Here is a 13,387-nt window from a genome sequence, read left to right on the forward strand (position 1 = left end):
CTCCTGCAGGAGCGACATCGAGTCTCTCCTGACAAATGGATAAGGATATTGAGTTTTGGAAAGTCTGTTTTACAAGTGACTCTTACATTTCTCCTATTTTGTTTGTTGGAACAATTTATGTTCATTTTTTTTAATTTTGTGGGAGAAAGCCAACTGTTTAACATCTGATGTAGAGTTTTTGTTCGTCTTTCTTTTTTTTTTCCTACTGAAATTTCCACCTGACTCCTCAAGCAGTCTCTAGTTTTGCTGGAGAAGCAATATAATACTGTTCTCTGTGTAATGAAAGCAATTAATACTGATTAATGCCAATGACTGTGTGCTCAGAGGGAGGGTCAGAACAAGAGCTGGAGGCATTCTCCACTGTCCGTGTGATTGATGTACTTCCCCTGGCTTTCTCCCTCACGGTCTCCTGCCCTGTCTCCTGACAGCTCCATGGTCTGAATCCTAAGCATTATTTTGAGGATAGAATGCTTTTTATTGTGGTGCACCATGTTCTCCTACATTCTACCCTATCACAGAGCTTCTCTTTGAGTGACATTCTAGAATGGGGATGGGCACTCCTCAGGGAGCCACAAGGTGTAATTGCTTTCCCTTGTTGTATTTCATTAGATAAATGTAACATTCTTAATAAAATAAAAATGGCTAAAAATTATGTGAAAGATAAACATTAAGTGAAAAAGTGATTGAAGGATTTTTTAAAAGCAACTTAGCCCAAGGGGCAAGAAGTAATGTATACATAGAAGTCCCACTGATTTAGAAATTTAAACCTTTTAAATAATGTCTTTTTTAATGACATTATGTGTTTGATAAGGATTTACCACAAGGAATGTATTTTGACTTAAAGTTTTCAATGGAGTAATTTGTCAACCATGAATTAAAGAGCCTCAAAAATTTATACCACTTGATGCAATAGTTTTATTTCAAAGAATGTACCTAAGCAAGTACTAAAAATTACAGAGATTTTAAAAGATACTCTTGCAATTTTATCCTAAAGAGCCTGCATGTCTAATAACAGCATAAAATGTTTAAATGAAATAGAATGCTAAGTCATGCTAAAACAAAACAACAAAAAGAATTTTTCAAAGTGTAGTGAAAGACATGAGCAATATTCATGATATAATAAAAATAAAAGATTAAAAATACATCCTTAAGTTTTATAAAATTGCATATGATATATAATCTCTTCAAAAATGAATAAATAAACCAAAAATATATGCATTAGAATCTCAATTGTGAAATAAAAAATTATTTTTGTTTTATTCTTTATATTTTGCAAATTTATGCATGAATATATAATAATTGAATCATTAAAATATGATTAAGTGTATTGGTTAGTGTAATATTTATTCACCACTAAAATATTTGAAGCTAATTTCTAGGACAGATGATAGTAGAAATGTCATGTGACCCTGAAAATAGTTTTTTAGATTTGTTACCATTATAGAAATCAATTCGCCCCAGTAATTAATTTGGGAGTAAAAGAAATGGAGTTACCCAAATTAATATCTTTCAATTTCAGAATCCTTTATGGTGGAAAAAAATTGTTCATAATTTATCTGTGATCTAGCATTAGATTTTACGTGGCAAAAACATCTCCATCCACACATTTAAAAAGTTAATAGGATTCCATTTCTCACTATGATGCAATAATTTTAGTAGAATAAATGTACTGCCAAAGACAATAAGAAAAGCTGGATAGTATACAAACATATCTAGTTGAAGGTATGGGAATGCTGTCGAGACAGCCAGGGCTTGAGAAGAGAAGCGAAGCTAACTTCCTGGGAATCATCATTCTGTGTAATGCTTTCCCTTCGGGCAATTTTGTTAATTTTTACCTTGTGCAGGTTAAGAGTGTGGGAAGCCCAGTAGAGAACTTGGATGTAATAAGAGAAGCTATTAAGTTTTCTGGGGTTTTGCAATGATGGACATAAAATAGAGAAGGTTAAGGTTGTCAAAACCACCAGCGCTGAGGCATCCTGACCTTGGAGACAGGGAGGGGTGAGAAAGTGAGCCACATGTACCACCTTAGGTTTTTCTCCTAGGCATTTGCCAATTCACGAAGAGTGAAAGATTTAGAAACTTATGCTCGGATGAAAGTGACTAACAAAGTGATTAGAACTTTGGGAAATCTTGTGATGCTTAGAAGACAAGAATTGAATCTGAAAGTTGAATTTCAAGAAGTTACCAGTCCTATATTCTCCTACAAGCCTGGAGGAATATTGGTGAGTCAGAGATAGATCAATCCAACAAAGATTGCAATGTACCTAGAGTTATCTCACTCCTGAATCGTCTGGGGATATTTATACCTAATTTCAATGTCTGCCAGAAAATAGTGTAAATTATTTCAAAAAAATTATCACATGACCCAAAGCATCTACAATATTCTGCATTCAACAAAAATATGTCTAATCAGTCAAAGCAAAGACAACAACCTATTAGGACCATTTGGAAATACAGGTAATAGAAACAGACCCACAGGTGACAGATTATCTCTATTATCAAATATATGTGGTCTATGTTTAAGAAAATAAATGATAAGCCATAGAATTTCAACATACTTAGGTTCAATGTAATAATGCAATAACTAATATAAAGTATTGAGAACTCAAGGGGTAGATTTAACAGCAGGTTGGAAATATTGAAGACAGTATTCATTAAAAAAATGAAAGATGCAAATTTAATGGTGAAATATTTAAAGCTTTTCCCAAGAGATATGGAACAAGAATAAGATTCCTGATGTTAACACTTCTATTCATCATTGTTTGGTTAACCTAATCAGCACATAAAGGTAAGAAAATTACAAAAGAGATATAAGGAATGAAAAGGAAAATTAACTATCATTATTCATATATATATGAATTTTTGTAAAATGAACAGATACATCAGTCACCCAAAGAAGAGATTAAAAGCAATCAAAATATTATCCACATGTATTATCCATATGTATTATCCTAGAAAAACAAGAACACAAGAAAAATAAGTTGCATAACTTTATCCTAGCAACAATGCTAGACATGAAAGAGTATATTCTATAAGACTCTAGTTACATAAATTTCAAAAATTGAGCTCTAGTGATAGAATCCTTTGAGAATTGATGGGTGACAGAAGAGGAACAGCTGGGGTGCTGGTGATATTGGATTTCTTCCTTTGGGTGATGCATAGTTCATTCACTTTATGAAAATTCGTTGAGTCATGCATTCTTTTTTTGAGATTTTAAAAAATTCATTCTAATTAGTTATGCATGATAGTAGAATGTATTTTGATACATCATACATAATTGGAGTATAACTTCTTCTGGTTGTACATGATGTAGAACCACACTGGTCATGTAATCATATATGTACATAGGGTAATAATGTCGGATTCGTTCTGCTATCCTTCCTACCCCCATACTCCCTCCCCTCCTTTCACTCCCCTCTACCTAATCCAAAGTACCTCTGTTTTTCCCTAGACCCATGCATTCTTCTTGTGCATACTTCTCTGTACCTATAAATATATGTATGTTTATATTAACAAACTGGAGATATGAGTTACTTATATAAGATTTTAAAGATTATAAAGAAAAACCATAATAAAATTATGATTAATACATTTTTTCCTCTTAATGAAAAGGAGTATACATATTGATCAAGAAATGGCTGATTTTAGTTTTAGAACCCTGTTGGCTTTTGAACATCTGTTCACTTTTGTTGTTCGCAGGTTTTTAGTTTTTATTGAAATTCCAGTCTGAAAACACATCTGTTTCTCTGATTCATATTTTCTTGGTGCCTCTGAAGTGAGTGTTGTTGTGAACTGAGAAATCATTCAAAGCACAAGGGGTGTGTCCTCGTATTATTTATGGAGAGAAAGCAGACAAGTACTGAAATCAGCAACTTGGCGCTTGTTTATGTGAGGAATTATATTAAATGTTTGCCTCTCTAGTCATTCATTTCTGTCTTTCTAAATTAGCATAAGATCAATGTAAGTAGGGACGCTAAATAAACAACTGAGGAGATTAAATAGCCCTCTCTTGGTGTTCTCAGCTCAGCCTTGGCTTCTTTTGCTCCTTTCAAGACAGAAACCATGAAGAGGCAAGCAACACCAGCTGAAGGAGGCTCTGGGGGACTTATGCTTGAGCCTAGGGGAGATAGCACCCTGGGAAGTACAGACTGCCTCTCCAAGAAGCAGGGAGTGAAGCTTATGTAGCCTGAAGGGGGCTGGTGCAGGTGTGCTCACAGCTATTGTGTGCTCTTGAGGCCTTCTGCACCTGCATCTTCTGCTCTTAGCACCAGGACTGTCTGTGACACTGTCTGCTCAGGTCTGCTCCTGTGAACTGCATCTGTTTGGTGCCCACTATCACCATCCAGGAAGGTCACATAGTGGTCAGAAGCAGGCCGTCTGCTCATGTGGTGCTTCAGAAAAGTCACCATCAAAGCTCAGAAGGAACAGGTGCCATCACAGGGCTGCCTTAAGATGCATATCTGCAAAAATCGGCTTCTTGTTACAAATAGATAATATGGCTGGGAAATCAGATCTTTGTTAGTCTGTCTCATGAAGAGTAAATAGCTGGGTTATCTTTAGAATTAGAAAGAAATTTCTAAGAGTGTTTTCAAGGTTTTGGCCTTGTGGGTGATAGTATTTCTCACAGAAGGTTATACTCATGTAGTAGCTTACACTCTTTTCCAGTCAAATAAATCAATGTCTGTTCCTTGCACACCTCTGCCACAACCGTAGCACAGGTGATCATCTGTCAGTTGTACTGTGAAGGAATATCCCCGCTGGCACTAGTGCGTGACCTTTCCGTTGCCCGTCTTGTGCACTTTGATTTATGAATCTAACATGTTGCTTTCAAGGTAGTCTCCCCCATATCCAAATTTGATTTCCTAATTTTCCAGTTTAAAGTTTATTAAGCCTTCAGGATGAGGCCAGCATTTGTTTTTCCCCTGCACCCATTTAGTCTAACTCCAGAACTCAGCCAAGATGTCACCTTCTCCAAGATGCTATCAGGGCTCGGACCCAGAGTTCTGTTCTCCAGGTGCATTTGCCACAATCTTCTCATCCTGTGAGTGCTCTGCCCAGTGAAGTGTGAGACGCCCGAGGAAGGGCGAGGGAGAGTGAGAGGCACAGATGGCTCTTCCTGAAGAGGACTCTCGGTTTCCAACATTGTGGCATCTCAGCTTTCTCATCAGAACCTAAAATGCCTCAAAATTTGTTCAATAAAGGAAATGTAGTGCCCTGCACCATGGCTTTATGTTTCGTCAGATATCAACCAATAGCACTAGGAAAGGTCATCTTTCCTTCAAGGAGAAATGTTAGGTTAGGCTGATTTTCAAATGAACTAACTGGTTTGCAGATGTGTTTGTTAAGGAGATGATATGAAGTTTTGTTTTGTTTTGTTTTCCCTTTTACCTGTGCTCAGTAGTGAATATTTGGATGTTTATATTAGACATGTCCCTTGCAGCACCACCCCTGATTGAGAGTAGTTTTTTTTGTTTGTTTTAAATCATGATCCTTATTTCATTTTGAAATCCTAGATAAGTACTTAACCTTTGGCATCTGTCCAAAATAAAGATACACATCACATATTGATTTAAGATATGTGTTTTGGAGTAAGTAAGAAATAGGATCAGATCCTGATTCTAACATTTACTGGATACATGACATTGTGTACAATATCTAAACTCATTAAGTCCATATGTCTCATCTGTAAAATGGGAATAAAAGTGGAGGGTCCACAAATCAGTGGACAGAGAATATTTGGTGGGATAGCAAGAAACTAATTATATCTTTAGTCACACAAATGGTTCAGGGAAGCCTGTTTTCTGGCAGATCCATGGTCCCAGGACATTGTCAGGAATTCCAGCCCCAGAACTGACATATGGAAAATTCAAATTGATTTTCTGAGAATAATGAAGGTTGTCATGTCTGATATATATATTGATATAGATATATTGATATAGATATATGTGGATATATATGGATATATCTATCATTGCAGTTATTTAAACATGTCAGCTTCTAGGTGGGGAACTGGAGGACGGTTCAGGGAGGGCTCCCTGGGCAGCACACAGAAGGAGTGAGAAGGAATAGAAGAGTGGCCCCTTGGTGGTGATCCTCATGGAACAACAAACTGGAGTTATAAATAGCTAGAGCCAGCATCTCGGCAGAGTACCTGTTCCTCCTGTGACGAAGAGGGAGATCAACCATACAAAAGAATTTGCCAGGGAGTTTCAGGTTGCCATAAATAAGAATCCATTTTTAAGGAGTTCTAAGAAAGAACAAAATGAAATACTGGGATCAGCAAAGGAGCAGGCAAATAAAAATTAAATGTAGCACCAGTAATATTGCCAAAGTTAAACAAAAAACCAGTCAACAAAGATATGCTAAACACACATGGGGTGCATGGGTGCTAAAGGTGGACAGGATCTTTGAATTTAAGAAGCATGCATTTTAATTGAGGAAGGAACAGGCTCTAAAACTATATAACAGGTATGAAGACAATGAAACCCAGTTTGATTTTATTATTATATTAATTTTATTATTTAATTATTTGATTTTATTATTATATTAATAAAGGTCATGGGAAGATTTGAAAGGGAGGGTGAAAGTATAGTTTTCTTTTCTTTGGAAAGATCACTGTGGCTGCTATAGCGAGCAAATGACCTCTAGGAATCCAAAAGTGAGGACAAGTACCAACTAAGAAATATCATGAGTTCAGGAAGGAGAGGATCGCATGGACCAGGAGAAGGGGCGGTGTGCAATTGCTCGCACCTGGAGTCTATTTTACCAAAGGTTTTGATTTGCAATATAAGAGGACTCACGGTGTCTTGGTCTGAGTCACTGGGTATTTACTCATGTCTTCTACAGGGTAAGGGAGGCTGTGAGGAGCAGAGGAGATGTAGTGTGGGGCAATCAGTGGTTCTCTTTTGGTCATGCCTAGTGGCTTGTGATATAAAATGGGAAATTGAAGGCGACACCGGACTGGAAGTAAGAAGGGAAGTCTGAGCTATCGCGCCTTTGATGCAGATGGATCTGGAGCCCTGGGACTGAGTAAGACCCTACAGAGAGAAAGTGCACACAGTTACAGGTCTGGGCGGAGAGACTTCTAAGAAAACCAGGAAGGGAGTCAGAGGAATCCTGGGCAACAGCCAGATTTCAGTTTGAGTAAGAAGAAAAGCAGACTTCAGAGAAGAGGGTGTGGATGCAGACGAACTAGTGTTGACAGATGGCGTTCCACAGGTGTTACGAGTGCAGGGGGATGGGGACAGGAGGTACGGAGGACAGTCTTGTGTGCTCTTCAATGTTATGTGTTCTTTTTTTTTCTTTTTTTGGTACTGAGGATTGAATCCAGAGGTGCTTACCATTGAGCCACATTCCCAGTCCTTTTTTTTATTATTTATATATGATAGCAGAATGCATTACAATTTTTATTATACATATAGAGCACAATTTTTCATATCTCTGGTTGTATACATAGTATATTCACACCAATTCATGTCTTCATACATGTACTTTAGATAATGATGTCCATCACAGTTCACCATCATTTCTAACCCCCTGCCCCCTCCAATCCCTCTGCTCTATCTCAAATTCATCTATTCCTCCCATGCTCCCCCACCCTACCCTACTATGAATCAGCCTCCTTATATCAAAGAAAATATTCGGTATTTGGTTTTGTGGGATTGGCTAACATCACTTAGCATTATCTTCTCTAACTCCATCCATTTACCTGCAAATGCCATGATTTTATTCTCTTTTATTGCTGAGTAATATTCCATTGTATATATATGCCACATTTTAAAAATCTATTCATCTATTGAAGGGCATCTAGGTTGGCTCCACAGTTTAGCTATTTTAAATTGTTCTGTTATAAACATTGATGTGGTTCTGACCCTGTAGTATGCTGTTTTTAAGTCCTTTGGGTATAGACCGAGGAGAGGGATAGCTGAATCAAATGGTGGTTCCCTTCCCAATTTTCCAAGAAATCTCCATACTGCTTTCCATATTGGCTGCACCAATTTGCAGTCCCAACAGCAGCATATGAGTGTACCTTTTCCCCAACATCCTCGCCAACACTTCCTGTTGCTTGTCTTCATAATAGCTGCCATTCTGACTTGAGTGAGATGATATCTTAGAGTGGTTTTGATTTCATTTCTCTAATTTTTGCTAGTGATGATGAACATTTTTTCATATATTTGTTGATTGATTATATATCATCTTCTGAGAAGTGTCCGTTCAGGTCCTTGGCCCATTTATTGATTGGGTTATTTGTGTTTTGGGTGTTTAACTTTTTGAGTTCTTTATATACCCTAGAGGTTAGGGCTCTATCTGATGTGTGAGGGGTAAAGATTTGCTCCCAAGACGTAGGCTGTCTATTCACCTCACAGATTGTTTCTTTTGTTGAGAAGAAACTGGCCTTTTAATTCATTTATTTATTTTAAACTTTGAAACAGGCTCTTGCTAAGTTGCTTAGGATCTCACCGAGTCTTAAGGAGGAACCTGGGTCTTTCTGCTTGGGCTCCTGAGTTGCAGGTATTACAGTTGAGTGCCTCAGTGCCCCACGGTGAGCTTGGATTTCTGAAGATAAGCAAGGAGAAAGTGATGCAAGGGATGATGAACTTGCTTAGAAGCAAAGGGGCCATGGAGGCAGAGCTCTTGGCAAAGAAGAGGGAGAGTGCACAGCAGCACCTTGCCCTTGTAATCCCAGCGCATCGCCCGGCTGCGGCTGGACTGATGGCAGAGGAGGGGTGTTTGCTCACTCATATCTATTTTCCTGCGTGGGAGGAGTGGACATATTGCAAAAAGAGGTTGCCAGACATACATATGTAAATGGAGCAAAAAGCGAGGTGGTAGACAAGATAAATTTAGTCAAATTAATGCACTAATAATTTATCCTCAGAAAATGCAAATTCCTGTTGTGCCATTTTCCCTGTTTCCCCACATATAATTAGAACATTGATAATGCAGGGAAACCTTCCTGTTAGAATGGAGAGCCACCCTGCGTAGGAGGAAGAAGCAGTGATGATTGTAAGTTACCCTGTCCTCCAATTCTTAATATTTCCAGTCTCTGAACTGGCTTTCACTTCCTTTCCTAGGAGGCAGGTTGGATCTTTCCTCTCTGACCACGGAATGCATGCACCTGTCTGCCTGCAGCTTCTGCATTGTCAGTCCCGTGGTCAGGCAGGTCCTCTCTGGGTATGTCACCTGTGGTGCTGGGCTGACTGGTGTGGTGCTCTTGCTCTTTCCCATCAGTTGCTACAGGTGACAATGGGCAAGGCCTAGAAGAGACGCTGGGGTTTGGCTTAACATCCAGAGAACGTGACACATTTCCAGGTGGAAATGTGAGGGTCATCAACTTAACTCTGCTTTTCCAAAATCCACTGCTAGAGTAATCTGTTTGTAACAGGTATCAATATTTTCTTTACATTTATGGATAACTAACCCTGACCATATTGAACATGTCCTTTGATAATATTTTAATACATTTATTGCAGTTCCAAATCTATAGAAAATAATATCCATATCTATTTGCAATAATGTCTACCACATTTACTTCTTTTTCTTTCATACAAGAAACCACACGTGTAGTCCCCTCCTTGGCTCCATGATGCCGTTCATTGATTAGAGTATGTTTCCAGTACTGCTGCTGGAAGACTAGCCCAAATGCAGGGAGAAAAGCCGCTTGACATGGCCTTAACCATCATGAAACTGATGTACTGTGTGTTATGCTTTAAATTTAAATTTGAACATAATTGCTACATGTTTTGTTGCATTAATCAATGAGCTTTTCAAATTATGTTTATGGCAATATATCAGCAGTTTTTAATTCATTACACAAAAATTATCATCTTGTTTCTTAATAAAACAATTCATTATTAATATTTCATTTAATGTAATCATTTTAAGCTTTTATTGAAGTGTCCTATCTCTGGTGAACTGACAGTACACTAACCATAGGTAAATGGTGTAATGACCCATGGATTGAGAATGGAATTCCACCTACTTCCTTCCCTGTCCATCAAACTTTTAAAAGAATCTTATGGTACAGTCCTAGCCCCATTTTGTGTATTACTGTGGATCTCTCTTTTTTTTTTTTTCCATTTTGTTCTGTTTTATTACATATGGCTTCCCTTACAAATTAGGAAACCCGTCCTTAACCACAATAGTGTTCTTATTTTTTTCAGAATTTCAAATGTTTTGAGATTGGTTTCCTTTTGTTGAAATTGGAATTTATAGTGGAAGGTAACATCAGTCTTCATAGACTTACATGTTTAATTTAAAATGTAATGCTCTCCCTCTGTGTGCTGTATAATAGTAGAATGCATGGATGCATGTTAATATTTTCTCTAAAAATAATAAAGAGAAGAAGTGATACTCTGTAAATCTAGCCTTAATGTAAAGCTGAATGAAGGGGGCAAAGTCTGTGGTCTCTAACTCCTACAGATCTTATCTCTTGGGTAGCAACAAGGCAGGGAATCCCACTGGTTAGCGTTCATGGGTAATTTTTTAAAACTTCTATAGAGATGTGATTTTTTTTCTCCTAGACATGGCCTACTTACTGACTTAAGTGACTAAATCAGTTTTCACTCTCCACTTTGGGGGAAAATGGTCAATTAGTCAAGCTTTGAGTAAATTAATCTACATTTAAAGTTTTATCAGCAGGAAGAATTCAAATGTGAACAGCAGAGGTTTTGGTTGGTCCCTGAATTGGCTGCTCCTATTAAGAAACAATTCCATATCTTGGAGTTAAGTCCAAGAAACACAAGCCATAACTTGTGTCATAAAAAGTCTCCTGAAAGAATAATCTCAATTAAAATGAATCATTTTCAAAGTGCTGCTCATTAAGATATAAGCTATAATTTCAGGTAAATTTAGATTGCATTATTTACTCTTATATATGCAAAATAGATTTAGGTAAAAGACTAAAAGGAAATTCATTCACACACTAACAATATTTGTCCCTGGAACTGAATTTAATGGGGGAATTTTTGACTTACAAAGACATACTTTTAAAATTTAGAGTGATCTTGTATTGCTTTAATATTTTATGTGTTGCTTTTAAAATTGGGATTTTTAGAATCAGTTAAATCATTTAAAAGTGAAAGGCATTCAGTGATTTTAAGCATGCTATGTGTAAAGGTAGATTATGTTTTATAAATTTCTTATTAAAATGTTTGATTTGACAATTAGGGAATATTTAGAGGAAGAGAGGTATATGCAGTAAAAAACTATATATAGTGGATAGAAATTCTCAGGAAATGGCATAAAAGTACTGATGATCTGCATAAGCCTTGAAGGCAAAATGCACATGAGAATTCTAGATTTAATGTATATATATAAAATGAACTTTGACACCGCGGAGCACCTTTTAGATCAATCAGTGTTTCTTAGACTAGAGCACTAGCAAGGGTCTGTCTTAAAAATCACAGTGATTTCTAATCAGGCCTTAGAGTGGTGACTGAGTCTGGGGCTGGAGGGAGGGTGCAGAGGAGGCGGAAAAGACCAATCTCAGGACAAAGAGACAATTTGGTAAGGCAACTTTCACATGAGCGTGTATGTGTGTATGCGTGCGTGTGCATGTGTGAGTGCAGACAACACCAGGTTTCTACCTCAGGGGAAGGGAGGGTAGGTATATCGATAAATGCAATTCAGCCTCAAGAGAGCTCAGTCATGTTTGGCTTAGGGGAATCTACCCTCACCCATCCCAGGTTTCTCAATAGCAGCACTGTTTACATTTGGGGCCTAATGATTTTCTGTTGTGAGAACTGTCCTGGGAGAAATGTCCTGGGCGGTGGAGGATGTTTGGCAGCTTCCCTGGCCTCTAGGACTGCATCCCTCTAGCCCCTCTCTCCCTGTTGTCTGCTCTCTCCAGACATTACCAGGTGTCCCCTAGAGGGGACATTGTCTAGGGCTGATAGACCTGCTCTATCTGCCACCAACAGGTGGCTCATGTTGGGAGAAAAGAATATCACCCAGAGAATTCCCACATTCAATCACAGAAGTGAAAATCAGGACTAAGGAAACAAAAGACAGTAGGCAGAGACGCATAAAGGACCCTGTTGTGGAGATTAACAGGTATTCAAATACCCATGACAAAAACAGTAAGGAAAGACAACGACAAGGTGGGTCTTAGGCCATGGCTTGCTGAAGCACAGAGAACTCAAAGAATGTGGCTTGTGCTGCTTTCACGGATGGTGGGTTGTTTCCCGTGTGTGCGTTTCTTGGTCTTTGTGAGCTTATGTGTGGCTTCTGCTAAACACTGGAAAATCTTTGGGCTCAGTTTCAAAACATTTTCCTTCAGTGAGGATTTGTGTTTGTTTTTGAGAGGTAACTACTGATCTCGAGTACTGATCTTGAATCTCTTGTAGCCTTCTTTTAGAATTCCCAGCTTAGCTGAACAGTCTCAGGTTCATCTTTCTCCCCTTTGTTGCTTGAAGTACAGGTATAGGCTTTTGCCCTTGGGATTCCTTTCATGTACCCTTGTTGCAGCTTATAATTTTTGTTTCTGGGTTTCTTAGAGAATTGCATTACTTCCCCTAAGCCCAGTAACTGAGCAGTTTTAGATACAATGTATTATTTGGTCTCTATATTACTGGAAACTAAAGCTCATATACTGTGTGCTTCATTGTTACACATGGTTTATAATGTTACTTCAAAAAGTGACGATTACTAAAAACTTACATGTAAAGTCACATTTTCACACCAAGACATAAGTCAACAAAATTAAAAATGAAAGCAGAGGATAATCAATGAGTTGGAAGATAATAAGAATGTTTATTAATTATACTTCCCACAAAGGAGTTGTCATCTTCTAAGAGGAAAAAAATGAATTTGCAAATTAAAATTCCCAGGGGAATTAAAGCAGTGACTCATTATGTAGCACATCATGGAAAGCAATCCGTCTCTCAGGCAATCAGATGTATTTAAGCCAAAGATGATTCTAGACAAAAGTAATCAGGGTTCCTGCAGCACTGCTTTTTGTGTGATGTAGAGTTATCATTGTTTAAAGCATCTAATCACTTAGCCTTTCTTTGTTCCCTTTTATTACCTTTATTGCATTGCTGGAATAGCTTCTGCAGTAGTGGTGTGAACTATTATTGTTTGCACTGATTAAATAGTCTATTACTTTTGATAACCATCAGGTGAAAGCAAAAGTCATTCCATGGAGGAGCCAAGATTGCAATTTCCTGTTACTTCAAGGAAGACATTGCTTTTCAAACAATGGCAAGGATGCTATTGACAATTAGCTCTTCCATGCAATTTGGTTTTGTTTTGCTTTGTTTTTATTCTTCCGTATTAAGTTCTTTGGCTTTATGGAAGATTTGAAAGGGAGAGGCACACAGAACATCTTCATCTTCCCTAATAGATTGGAACCCAAAGTAAGCTTAGGCTCTATTTCAAGCAAATG

At 37.8% G+C, this 13,387-nt stretch overlaps 1 protein-coding gene across 1 annotated transcript in view; it reads left to right on the forward strand.

Moving 5' to 3' along the window:
* Itgbl1 (integrin subunit beta like 1) overlaps nucleotides 1–13,387 on the forward strand; it is a 241,944-nt gene that overhangs the window by 188,884 nt on the left and 39,673 nt on the right. The gene's annotated exons all lie outside the window — the stretch shown is intronic.

Source organism: Marmota flaviventris, chromosome 4, assembly GCF_047511675.1.
Source record: "Marmota flaviventris isolate mMarFla1 chromosome 4, mMarFla1.hap1, whole genome shotgun sequence".
Classification (NCBI taxonomy): Eukaryota; Metazoa; Chordata; class Mammalia; order Rodentia; family Sciuridae; genus Marmota; species Marmota flaviventris.